Source organism: Eubalaena glacialis, chromosome 8, assembly GCF_028564815.1.
Source record: "Eubalaena glacialis isolate mEubGla1 chromosome 8, mEubGla1.1.hap2.+ XY, whole genome shotgun sequence".
Lineage (NCBI taxonomy): Eukaryota > Metazoa > Chordata > Mammalia > Artiodactyla > Balaenidae > Eubalaena > Eubalaena glacialis.
The window spans coordinates 71,254,778-71,268,497 of record NC_083723.1 but is presented as its reverse complement, the minus strand read 5'-3'; positions in this window follow the sequence as shown (position 1 = coordinate 71,268,497).

The window sequence follows — 13,720 nt, the reverse complement described above, 5'->3', positions numbered from 1 at the left end:
AAATTACATGTGTGAAGCAAAGATAAACAACGATGTGGGATTTCTTTTGGTAAGAAAGTGAGTGTGTGTGTGTGTGTGTGTGTGTGTGTGTGTATTGAACTCTGGTTTTACCTTCTGGAAATAATTAAGAATTACGTAAAAAAATTAGAAATAACTTTAATGATCTCAATAGACATATCTAAACTTTTTCCTCTTGATTTAGTAAAAAATAAAGTTATATTGCTGTAAATACATTGGACCACATTTTAACGGGAATTAGAAACAAATATTTTATAAGGTGATATCAGATCATCTTATATAATGTTAATAATTTATATTATATAATTATGTAAGTGTTATAAATAATTCATAATATAATTTGCTAAATATGCTTTAACTACCTCGTGGAATATTTATTCACTAATTTATTTACTGTTTAATAGAAAATAGTTTTTACTCTGGTCCAAGTGCTCTACAAATGTTCACTGCTCTATCTCTTGTAACAACCCTGTCAGGCAGCTACCCTAATTATCCCCATTTTATAGCCGAGGAAACCAAGGCCTGGAAAAGTACCTTGAACACTCACACAGGTAGTGACAAGCACAGTAAGTTTATAACAAACAACCTACACTCAATCTGAAGGATTGCCATAAAATTGTCATCCCTAAATTTCATGTAGTATATTTTGAAACATTAGGTGGTCCTGAATATCTTTCCACTTTCTTTGAAATGAAGCAGCAACATTAACTTGTCTTGCTTCAGCTGTTCAAAGACTCATTTCTTTTCAGATGAGGGTACTTCCTAGGATTTTGAGACTAGCCTATATAAGTTAATGACATTTAAATATGTGAAAAGAGCCTTTTTGGCATTATTTCCTACTAATGTTTTCCTTGCACCACTCTTAAGGGACTTTTCCTCAAGAAGAATTCTTTGGCAATAGGAGAGAGACTGAAGAGATGAAGTCATTAAATGAATGTTATCTCTCCCATCTTCTTACACCACAATTTAAATTCACAACATCCCAACATGTGCCAAAATATCCTGTTCCTAACACTTGGCTTCTCTATCTTAAAAGAAACATGTACGAGCCAGAAAAAAGACTTTGGTTTATGGTGCATTGGTCAATCATTAAAGAAGAAACCAATATTTCAAACTGCTGTTTGGTTTGGTACCCTGGAGGTTTCTACACCAGGAGCAAGTCACCATAATAAAGTTTAGAGTGAGCAGGGTCATGTCTCTGTATCACTCAGGATAGGCAATTTATGCTATAGTGACAAACAACCCCTACATTTCAGTGGCTTAAAACAAGGTTTAGGGACTTCCCTGGTGGCGCAGTGGTTAAGAATCCGCCTGCCAATGCAGGCGACACGGGTTCGATCCCTGGTCCGGGAAGATCCCACATGCTGTGGAGCAACTGAGCCCCATGCACCACAACTACTGAACCTGCGCTCTAGAGCCCACGAGCCACAATTACTGAGCCCACGTGCCGCAACTACTGCAGCCCGCATGCCTAGAGCCTGTGCTCGGCAGCAAAGTAAAGCCACCACAATGAGAAGCCCGCACACCGCAACAAAGAGTAGCCCCCGCTGGCCGCAGCTAGAGAAAACCTGCACACAGCAACGAAGACCCAATGCAGCCAAAAAATAAATAAGTTTATAAAAAAACCAAAAAAACCCCCCAAAAAACAAGGTTTAATTACCTCTCATCCTACATGCCATCTTAGATTAGCTGGGGCTCTGCTGAACATTATACCCACTCTGGTACCCAGGCTGACATAGCTGCTTCCATTGGGGTGTTGCTAGTTATTGTAGCAAAGGGAAAAGAGCTCTGGAGTGGTTTGCTTTGGTAATTCAATGTTCTGAACATTGTAAATTGGGCAGGGTGTTTGTAAAAGGGGAGGATGAACCTGAGAGTGAATGGAGTAGGCATTCTTTTAGGTAGATTACTTTTAGGAAGAATAGACATCAAAACTGAAAGTTTAAAACTGATTTCTTTCTCCATGCCCTGGTATGCATTGGAAGGCTTTCACACACCCTCAAAAGATACAAGGTCTCTGGTTTGAAGATCCACAGTTCAAGGGACTATAAGAAGTTGAATTGCTGGGTTAGAACACACACGCCTTTAACTTTGTCATATATTGAGACATGATTGCACGAGTGTTTGTTCCAATTTTCATGTCCATTGGCAGTAAATGAGTATTCCCTTTGTCCTACATCCTTCCCAACACCTACTATTGACGGTCTTTAAAATTTTTGCCAATCTGATGGGTGTGACTTATCTCTTTATTATATTAAAATTCACGTTTTCTTCTTTGCTACTGAGTTTGAGCATCTGTTCATACATTTATTGGCCATTCAGTTTTTCTCTTTTGTAAATTGCATTTATTGTTTCTTTTGTCCTTTTTTCTACTGTTTTTTTGGTCTTTTTCTTGTCATTGTGTAAAATAGTTTTATATATACTTATGCACTTTTATATGTTATCTCTGTTGCAAGTATTTGTCTCTAATCCCTTGTTTGTTTATTGTCTTTGTTTAAGGTATATTTTTCCTTATTTAGAATCAATATATTAATATCTCCCAAATTTATATCTCCAGCCTAGACATCTCCCCTGAACTCTGGGCTCATTTATCCTTCTGTTTACTCAGCATCTTCATTTGGATGTCTAATATGCATCTCAGACTTACAGTAGCCAAAATGGAATTCCCTATCTTCCTTCCATACCACCTCCATCTGCAGTCTTTCCTACTTCAGTTACTGGCAGATTCATCCTCCCAGTTAGGTTGAAACTGTTGGAATTATCATTCATTGTTCTTATTCTCTCCCAATCCATATCGAATCTGCCAGCAAATTCTGTCGACTGTACTTTCAAAGTGTACCAAATCTGGGTACTCTTTGCCATCTCGGTTGTGATCATTCTTTTGGAAGCCACCATCATCTCTGGCCTGTATCATCACAATAGCCCATAGGCCCCTGGCTACCCTCTGACTCATGTCCTGTTCTTTCCCACTTTCTTATGCTGCTCCAGCTACACTGGACTCCTTTCTATTCTTCATATATGCCAAGCCTGTTCCCACATTAGGGTTTGCACTTGCTGTCTCCTTTTCTGGTTATATTGTATGTGACCTGCTCTCTTGCCTCCTTCAAGGCGTAGATTCATAGCACCTTAATCACCATTATAGTGAGGCCTTTCCTGAGCACCCTGTTTTAATTGCTCTCCTCCCCACACACTCCCTGGCCTGGCATTCCCTATGCCCTTTTTCTGCTTTATTTTTCTCCATGAGTTTAAGCTAGGGATATACTACATAATTAACTTATTTCTTTATTCTATGACTCCCTCTATTAAAATTTAAGCTCCAGGAGGGCAGGAAATTTTGCATTTTGTTCACTGTAACATCCTTAGCATCTAGAACTAATGCAGAGTAGGAACTCAATAATCCTAGTGGAGTGAATGAATAAAAAATCTTCTTCTTTTATGCAGGCAAATGTATGTATATATTTACTTTTATGGCTTCCACTTAGGTTGTACTTTAGATTTGGTTTCAATCTTTTTATCATTTTGCAATTCATTTTTTTAATATATGCACTCAACATCAGAGGACCTAAATATACTGAACCAATTTCTTACAGATCTGAAGGGAGAAATAGGCAACAGTACAGTGATAGTAGGGGATTTCAATACATCACTTTCAACAATAGATCATCCAGACAGAAAATCAATAAGGAAACATTGGACTTGGACTATACTTTAAACTAAGTGGACCTAACAGACATTTACAGAACATTCTGCCCAATAGCAGCAGAATACATGTTCTTCTAAAGTGCACATGGAGGGACTTCCCTGGCGGTCCAGTGGGTAAGACTCCACGCTCCCAATGCAGGGGGCCTGGGTTCGATCCCTGGTGGGGGAACTAGATCCTGCATGCATGCTGCAACTAAGAAGTCCGCATGCCACAACTAAGAAGTCTGCATGCCACAACTAAGAAGTCTGCATGCTGCAACTAAAGATTCCACATGCCACAACTAAGAACTGGCACAGCAAAAGTAAATAAATAAATAATAAATTTTAAAAATATATATAAAGTGCACATGGAACATTCTTGAGGATAGATCATATGTTAGATCACAAAACAAGTCTTAACAAATTTAAGATCACTGAAATCATATCAAGTATCTTTTTCCAACCATGATGGTATGAAACTAGAAATCAATAACAGGAGGAAACTGGAAAATTCACTAATATGCAGAAATTAAACAAAACACCCCCGAACAACCAAGAAGTCAAAGAATAAATCAAAAGGGAGATCAAAAAATATCTGGAAGCAAATGAAAATGGAAACAACATACCAAAACTCATGAAATGTGGCAAAATCAGTTCTAAGTGGGAAGTTTATAGCAATAAATATCTACATTAATAAAAAAGATCTCAAATAAACAAGCTAACTTTACATGGTTATATATCATGATTAAGAGGGAGCTACTCCTGGGATGCAAGAAAGTTTCAACATACAGAAATCAATAATAGAATACATCACAATATTAGAATGAAATAAAAATCATCTCAATAGATGAAGAAAAAGCATCTGACAAAGTTCAACATCGTTTCATGATAAATATTCTCAACTAATTAGGTATAGCAAGAATGTACCTTAGTATAATAAAGGCCATAATGACAAGCCCACATTTACATCATACTCAGTGGTGAAAGGTTGTTCCTCTAAGATCAGGAACAAGACAAGGGTGCCCACTCTCACTACGCATACTCAACATAGTACTGGAAATCCTAGCCAGACCAATTAGGCAAGAAAAAGAAATAAAGGCATTGATTATTCTTTTTCTCTTCTGTGTCTTTGCAAATCCTTCCTACATTCATTTACATGTTTTTAAGCTTGCAAATCACATTCCTCACTAGAATATAATTTCCATGAGGGACATGTCTTCATCATCACTTTATCCTGAGGGCCTAGACTAATGTCTGACACATAGAAAGTGCTCAGTTATATTTGATGAGGGAGTAAATGAATGAAGAGGCAGTATGATCTGGCAGAAAACATACAGGTTTTGATATGGAATCAAATCTCTGCTAAGCCACTTACTTGTGTGACCCTTACAAAATACTTAACCTCTCTGAGTAGAGTTTTTCTTGCCTATTAGGCTAGGAAGAGTATACCCACCTTGTGATATTCGAATTTAGATACAAACATAGGACAGGAGATACCTGGCTTTGTAAGGGTTCATGTGAAAAAGATGGAAGTGTTGTAGTTGATTTGATATCAATCAGGATGATGGTGTGTAGTAACTGCCAAAAAAGAAGGCAGGTATAGTCTTGGTGACGTTAATCAGTCTAATGTCTTTAGCAAAGTAGTCAGTGGGGCTCAACTGGTCAGAACATGTCTCCTGAATTGTGTTCTATACCAAGCATAAATTTTAAGAATGAAGTGAAAACTGAAGCACAGCCAGAAAAGGGCTACAAGCATGGTGAGGAGTCTGGAAACCATCAAATGTCTCAGAGGAATAGTTTTAGATCTGGTGGTGATGGATGATTTTTGTGGAGAAACTAAGTAAAGGCATGATTACTGTTGGCTAATATTTGAAAAATTTTCCTGTAAATAGGGAGGGGAACTGTTCTTTGTTCTACAGGGAATGCTTGGCACTAGCTGGTGCCATGCATAGGGACACACATTTTGACTTAATATACGGCAAAACTCTCTTAACAGGTGGAGTGCCTGATAAAATAGGGCCTTACCTGTTACCTGAAAGCATTCAGGTGGCTGAGTGATGACTTGTCAGGGAAATTAGAGCAGGGCTTCTAGCAGGGAAGGAATATTGGACTGAGTGACCTTTGACAACCCCTTTCAACTCAAAGTTTCTGTGATTCCATGACTCACAAATTGGAAGCCACTAAATAATACCAGATGGTAACTGTTGAAGGCTGATTACTACTTAGCCTGGGAAGGGTTCCTAGAGGAAGATAAAAATAATTAGATAAAGATTGACTCAGCTGGTGATTGGGATTTGTAAATAACAAAGTAGGCATCCATGTTGACAAAGAAACAGATCGTCAGAGTTTTGAGTGGCTATTCGTAATAAGCAGCCCTTTATGGGGCATAATTTGAAGTACATCAGACTGGAATAACCTGACTCTAAATCTGTACACTGTTACCAGTTCTAATTCTGCTGTCACCTGAAGTCCTACCATTAGAGGTTGCTTTTTGAATCTTAAAGAGTTTTGATTTGTCAGTGGTTATCTATTAAAGTGAATTAAACCAGTAGTCAAAAACTTTTTATTTGTTGGAATGAAATTACTTTTCAAATAAAATTTCATATGGGACCGCAGCATATAAATTAAAAAAATTAAATGTTCTGGATGAAATGGGTATCAGAAAGCTCTACTTACTGAGGCTGTCTTCATTTTTGCTATACTTTCTTTCCCAAAGACCCTCCATCAAAATTTTGCGTTCTGCAAGGCAGAGTTTAGAAAACAATCCATAAATTTAACAATCCAATTAAATTAAAACTAACAATCCAATCAGTTAAGGGACGGTTATATAGAGTATCTGACCTGAGGGGAGGGGAGGAGGAAAAGGGCCCGATGCAAATTTTTTTGTTTTCTCATTTTGGTGAGGCTGAGGCTTTTGGGCTTACTAGTACCAAGAATGAGACTTTTCTTCAAAGTTTCCATCCCCTCTGGAATTGGCTAAGGTCATTCCAAGTTAATCACATCCAGCCGCTAGGAGATGCTTCAGAGCAAAGCACAGAATATACATGTGTCAGTCAGATCCTAGCAGAAAACAGATTACACATGCAAATTAGGTTAATTTGAGGAAGATTATTAAAGGAAACATATATGAAGCTATGAGTATTAGGGAAACCATAGACACTGTCCTGGAGTTACTGGCAGCAGAGCTGTTCCCCTTAACCCACGAAGAAATGAAGACAGGGAGAGGTTTTGGAACCCAAAAAGAGAGAGAGTCTTGTCAAGCAGTCTCCCTAGAAAGAAGCAGTTACCTTTATTCAGGAACACAGCCAGAAAGGTGACTTTGCAAAGAAGCAGCCAGGGTAATAAATATCCTTATTTTTCTCCTTCCCTCCAGTTTCTTACTGAGGCATCCTTAATAGCCAACCCCAACTGGAAACCGGAGTGCCAGAGGAGGCCTATTGATGTGGTCCATGTAGGTGAGCACCTTCGGCAGAAAGGAGAGTGGGGACGGGTGGAGAATAGACCCTATGGGGCAAGTGGAAGCTATCAGAACAATAAAAACCTTTGGAGAATAAAATTTAATGACCAATAAACATGTGTCAAATGCTGGCTAGTGGAAAATAATGCGCTAGATGCAGAGTAGAAGAGGAAAGTATTCTTCATTTTTCTAAAACCTTCAGCAGTGATTCAGATCAGAGAACTGCTGAGCCTTGGGGTGCTGGACAGTGGAATCTAGCATCTATGACCTTTTTTACCATGACTTGAGCATATCATTCTCTGTCTTCATTAATCAAGTGAGCCTAGCAACTACCAACTCATCCCACACGCTTCATAGTTACTATTTCCTCTGTAAGTCTCAAATGTATTACAGAGAAAAGTGTGTCTCCCCTTCCACTGTATCCCACAGAAATTTACCACAGATGAAAGTCTTAGTAACTGCAGTGCTATAGCTTGCCAGGGGCTACAAATAGGTTATTTTAACTCACATCTATTATTAGGCATATATTCATTCATTATATATTATTTATGTTATACACATATGTGCATATATATACATTTATTCATTTACTCAAGTTTCCTTAAATTATAGAAAGTTTACAAAATTAGCTAAAAAAAACAGTAAGCTTAAAAAGTCCTATTACTATTATGGAAAATTAAACTATTGTTTTTTTTTTTTTTTTAAACATCTTTATTGGCGTATAATTGCTTTACAATGGTGTGTTAGTTTCTGCTTTATAACAAAGTGAATCAGTTATACATATACATATGTGCCCATATCTCTTCCCTCTTCCGTCTCCCTCCCTCCCACCCTCCCTATCCCACCCCTCTAGGTGGTCACAAAGCACCGAGCTGATCTCCCTGTGCTATGCGGCTGCTTCCCACTAGCTATCTATTTTACATTTGGTAGTGTATATATGTCCATGCCACTCTCTCACCAGGAGGGGGAGGGGTAAGATGTGACAGGGTCAGGCATGATTTCTTTTTTTTTTTTAAACCTCTTTATTGAAGTTAAACTACTGTTTTTAAACCTTCTTACAAAAACAACATAAGCCAAATAGATTTATGTACAATTTCAGGAAGCTATAAATAATATATATGAATAAATTCATACATATGTGAATAAACACAAATATATGTGAATAAATCTATAAACACAAGTTCATGTCTATGAATTTAGTAGTTTAATTGTTTTCAAATTTGTTGGTGTAAATTTTTGGTAGCAGTCTCTTATTACATTTTTTTTCTCATTAACTTTTTTTTTTAATTAAAAAGCTTTGGAGGGGAAGATTGTAGATTCACATGCAGTTGTAAGAAATAATTCAGAGAGATCCAGTGTATGCTTTGCTTACTTTCCCCCAGTGGTGGTAACATCTTGGAGAGCTACAGTATGAAATCACAAGCAGGATAGTGGCATTGATACAGTCAAGATACAGACAATTCCATCCCTACAAGGATCATGTCTATTGCCCTTTTATAGCCATACCCATTTTTCTCCCTACTTCCCCAGACTCCTGGCAACCAATAATCTATTCTCCATTTCTATAATTTCGTCATTTCAAGAATGTTTTTTGAATGGAATCACTCAGTATGTAAACTTGTGGGACTGGATTTTTTTACAGCCAATTCCAAGATGTTGAGTGTATCAATAATTTATTCATTTTATTGCTAAGTAATATTTTATAGCATAGGCATTTTATAGTTTGTTTACCTATTTACCATAAGGACACCTGGGTTGTTTCCAGTTTTGGGATATTATGAGGAAAGTTATTTTAAATATTTATGTACAAGACTTTGTGTAAACATAACTTTTCATTTTTCTGGGATAAATGCTCAAGAGTGCAACTGCTGGATCGTATAATAGCTGCACAGTTAGATTTTTAAAAACTGCGGGGGGAGGGGGAATCAAGATGGCAGTGTGGGAAGACGTGGAGTTAGCATCTCCCCACAACTAGGGTGCCTGCCGGCCGCTGGTGGGGGACTCTGATCCCCAAGGAGATGGGAGGAACTCCAGAGTGAACCAATAGGATGTAGGGGGACCGAGGCAGGAGGAGAAGTGGAGGCCAGACAAGATCAGCCCCCCTAAGGCCGGGGAGATCAGGAGAGGCAGGTGGGAGGGACTCTCTGGGAAGAGCTGGAGAGCAGCAGAGGGTGATCGCCTGGCCCACTTGGGCCGGGAGCCTGCTGAGCTCCCAAGCCGGTTCCCCCCACTCCAAAGCCCCATCCAGGCAGCGTGGGTCCTGGGGGCATAGGAGGGAGGCTGGGGAGATCAGGAGTGGCAGGTGGGAGGGGTCCTCCCAGACCCCAGACAGGAGGAGCAGTAGAGGAGAGGAGGGCGTTTGCCCCACCCACTCGAGCCCAGGAAGCCTGCTGGGCTCCCAGGGGAGGTCCCCTGCCCTCTGAGACCAGGTGTGGGGGGCACACCTGGGCCCCTTCTGTTCTTTGAGCCTAAGCCCTACCCCCTACAGCCCCCAGGGCATTTTCCAGCTCTGTGGGTCCTAAGCATTGGCCCTGCCCACTGCCCAAGCCTTGCCCTTGCTTAGGCCCTGCTCTCCACAGCCAAGGCCTTCCACCCCCATTTTTTTTTTTCCTCCTCCTCTTTTTACTATTGTGGTACTGATGTACCTTCTGGTTGTTGATTCATCTATATTTTTATTTTTACATTATTTCTAACATATCTGTTAGTTTCCTAGTCTAATTTTATTTTTTACTTTGTTATTGTTCTTTTTTTTTTTTTTTTTTTTGCCACCCCACTCAGGCTGCAGGATCTTGTTTGAGAGGTCTGGGGTCGGGTGGAAACTCCTGCGGTGGGAGCTCTGAGTTCGAACCACTGGACTATCAGAGAACCTCAGACCCCAGGGAATATTCATCAGAGTGAGGTCTCACAGAGGTCCTCATCTCAGCACCAAGACCCAGCTCTACCCAATAGCCTACAAACTCCAGTGTTGGAAGCCTCAGGCCAAACAACCAGTAAGACAAGAGCACAATCCCACTCATTAAAAAAAAAAAAAAAAAAGAGATGGCAAAAAAATATGTCACAGAAGAAGAAGCAAGGTAAAAACCTACAAGACCAAATAAATGAAGAGGCAATAGGCAATCTACCTGAAAAAGAATTCAGAGTAATGATAGTAAAGATGATCTGGAATCTCGGAAATAGAATGGAAGCACAGACTGAGAAAATACAAGAAATGTTTAACAAGGACCTGGAAGAACTAAAGAACAAACAAACAAAGATGAACAACACACTAACTGAAATGAAAAATACACTAGAAGGTATCAGTAACAGGAAAACGGAGGCAGAAGAACGAATAAGTGACCTGGAAGACAAAATGGTGGAAATAACTGCCGAGGAGCAGAATAGAGAAAAAAGAATGAAAAGAATTGAGGACAATCTCAGAGACCTCTGGGAAAACACTAAATGCACCAACATTCGAATTATAGGGGTCCCAGAAGAAGAAGAGAAAAAGAAAGGGTCTGAGAAAATATTTGAAGAGATTATAGTGGAAAACTTCCCTAACATGGGGAAGGAAATAGTCACCCAAGTCCAGGAAGCAAAGAGAGTCCCATACAGGATAAACCCTAGGAAAAACACACCAAGACACATATTAATCAAACTAACAAGAATTAAATTCAAAGAAAACATATTAAAAGCAGCAAGGGAAAAACAAAAAACAACATACAAAGGAATCCCCATAAGGTTATCAGCTGATTTTTCAGTGGAAACTCTGCAGGCCAGAAGGGAGTGGCAGGATATACTTAAAGTGATGAAAGAGAAAAACCTACAACCAAGATTACTCTACCCAGCAAGGATCTCATTCAGATTCCATGGAGAAGTCAAAAGCTTTTTAGCCAAACAAAAGCTAACAGAATTCAGCACCACCAAACCAGCTTTACAACAAATGCTAAAGAAACTTCTCTAAGCTGGAAACACAAGAGGAGTAAAAGACCCACAAAAACAAACCCAAAGCAATTAAGAAAATGGTAATAGGAACATACATATTGATAATAACCTTGAATGTAAATGGATTAAATGCCCCAACCAAAAGACACAGGCTGAATGGATACAAAAGCAAGACCCATATATATGCTGTCTATAAGAGACCCACTTCAGACCTAGGGAAACATACAGACTGAAAGTGAAGGGATGGAAAAAGATATTCCATGCAAATGGAAATCAAAAGAAAGCTGGAGTTGCAATACTCATATCAGATAAAATATACTTTATTTTACTTTTTATTTTATTTATTTTTGGCTGTGTTGGGTCTTCGTTGTTGTGCACGGGCTTTCTCTAGTTGCAGGAGCGGGGGCTACTCTTTGTTGCAGTGCACGGGCTTCTCATTGCAGTGGCTTCTCTTGTTGAGGAGCATGGGCTCTAGGCTCACGGGCTTCAGTAGTTGTGGCACGTGGGCTCTAGAGCACAGGCTCACTAGTTGTGGTGCACAGGCTTAGTTGCTCCACGGCATGTTGGATATTCTGGGACAAGGGATTGAATCTGTGTCCCTGCACTGGCAGGCAGATTCTTAACCACTGTGCCACTGGGGAAGTCCCTAAAATAGACTTTAAAATAAAGACTGTTACAAGAGATAAGGAGGGACACTACATAATGATCAAAGGATCAATCCAAGAAGAAGATATAACAATTATAAATGTTTATGCACCCAGCATAGGAGCAACTCAATACCTAAGGCAAATGCTAACAACCATGAAAGGAGAAATTGACAGTAACACGATAATAGTAGGGAACTGTAACACCCCACTTACACCAATGGACAGAGCATCCAAACAGAAAATAAATCAGGAAACACAAGCTTTAATGACACAATAGACCAGATAGATCTAATTGATATTTATAGAACATTCCACCCAAAAGTGGTAGAATACACTTTCTTCTCAAGTGCACGTGGAACATTCTCCAGGATAGATCACATCTTGGGTCACAAATCAAGCCTCGGAAATTTAAGAAAATTGAAATCATATCAAGCATTTTTTCTGACCGCAACGCTATGAGATTGGAAATCAAAAACAGGAAAAAAACTGTAAAAAACACAAATACATGGAGGCTAAACAGTGTGCTACTAAATAACCAAGATATCACTGAAGAAATCAAAGAAGAAATAAAAAAATACACAGAAACAAATGAAAACGAAAACACGGTGACCCAAAACCTGTGGGATGCAGCAAAAGCAGTTCTACGAGGGAAGTTTATAGCAATTCAATCTCACCTCAAGAAACAAGAAAAATCTCAAATAAGCAATCTAACCCTACACTTAAAACAACTAGAGAAAGAAGAACAAAGAAAACCCAAAGTCAGTAGAAGGAAAGAAATCATAAAGATCAGAACAGAAATAAATGAAATAGAAATGAAGAAAACAATAGCAAAGATCAGTAAAACTAAAAGTTGGTTCTTTGATAAGATAACCAAAACTGGTAAACCATTAGCCAGACTCATCAAGAAAGAAAGGGAGAGGATGCAAATCAACAAAATTAGAAATGAAAAAGGAGAAATCACAACAGACGCTGCAGAAATACAAAGGATTATAAGAGACTACTACAAACAGCTATCTGTCAATAAAATGGAAAGCCATGAAGAAATGGACACATTCTTGGAAAGGTACAATTTTCCAAGACTGAACCAGGAAGAATTAGAAAATATAAACAGACCTATCACAAGTAATGAAATTGAAACCATAATTTAAAATCTTCCAACAAACAAAAGTCCAGGACCAGATGGCTTCACAGGCGAATTCTGTGAAACAATTAGAGAAGAGCTAATACCGTTCCTTCTCAAATTCTTCCAAAAAAATTGCAGAGGGAGAAACACTCCCAAATTCATTCTACAAAGCCACCATAAACCTTATACCAAAACCAGAAAAAGATATCACAAAAAAAGAAAATTATAGACCAATATCACTGATGAACATAGATGAAAAAATTGTTAACAAAGTACTAGCAAACAGAATCCAACAGCACATTTAAAGGATCATACACCATGATCAAGTGAGATTTATCCAAGGGATGCAAGGATTCTTCAATATACGCAAATCAATCAATGTGATACACCGCATTAACAAATTAAGGAATAAAAACCATATAATCATCTCAATAAAGGCAGAAAAAGCTTTTGACAAAATTCAACACCCATTTATGATAAAAACTCTCCAGTAAATGGGCATAGAGGGAACCTACCTCAACATAATAAAGGCCATATATGACAAACCCACAGCAAGCATCATACTCAATGGCAAAAAACTGAAAGCATTTCCACTAGGATCAGGAACAAGAAAGGCTGTCCACTCTTGCCACTCATATTCAACATAGTTTTGGAAGTCCTAGCCACAGCAATCAGAGAAGAAAAAGAAGTAAAAAGAATCCAAATTGGAAAAGAAGAAGTAAAACTGTCACTGTTTGCCGATGACATGATACTATACATAGAAAATCCTATGATGCCACCAGAAAACTACTAGAACTAATCAATGAATTTGGTAAGGTTGGAGGATACAAAATTAACACACAGATATCTCTGGCATTCCTATACACCAACAATGAA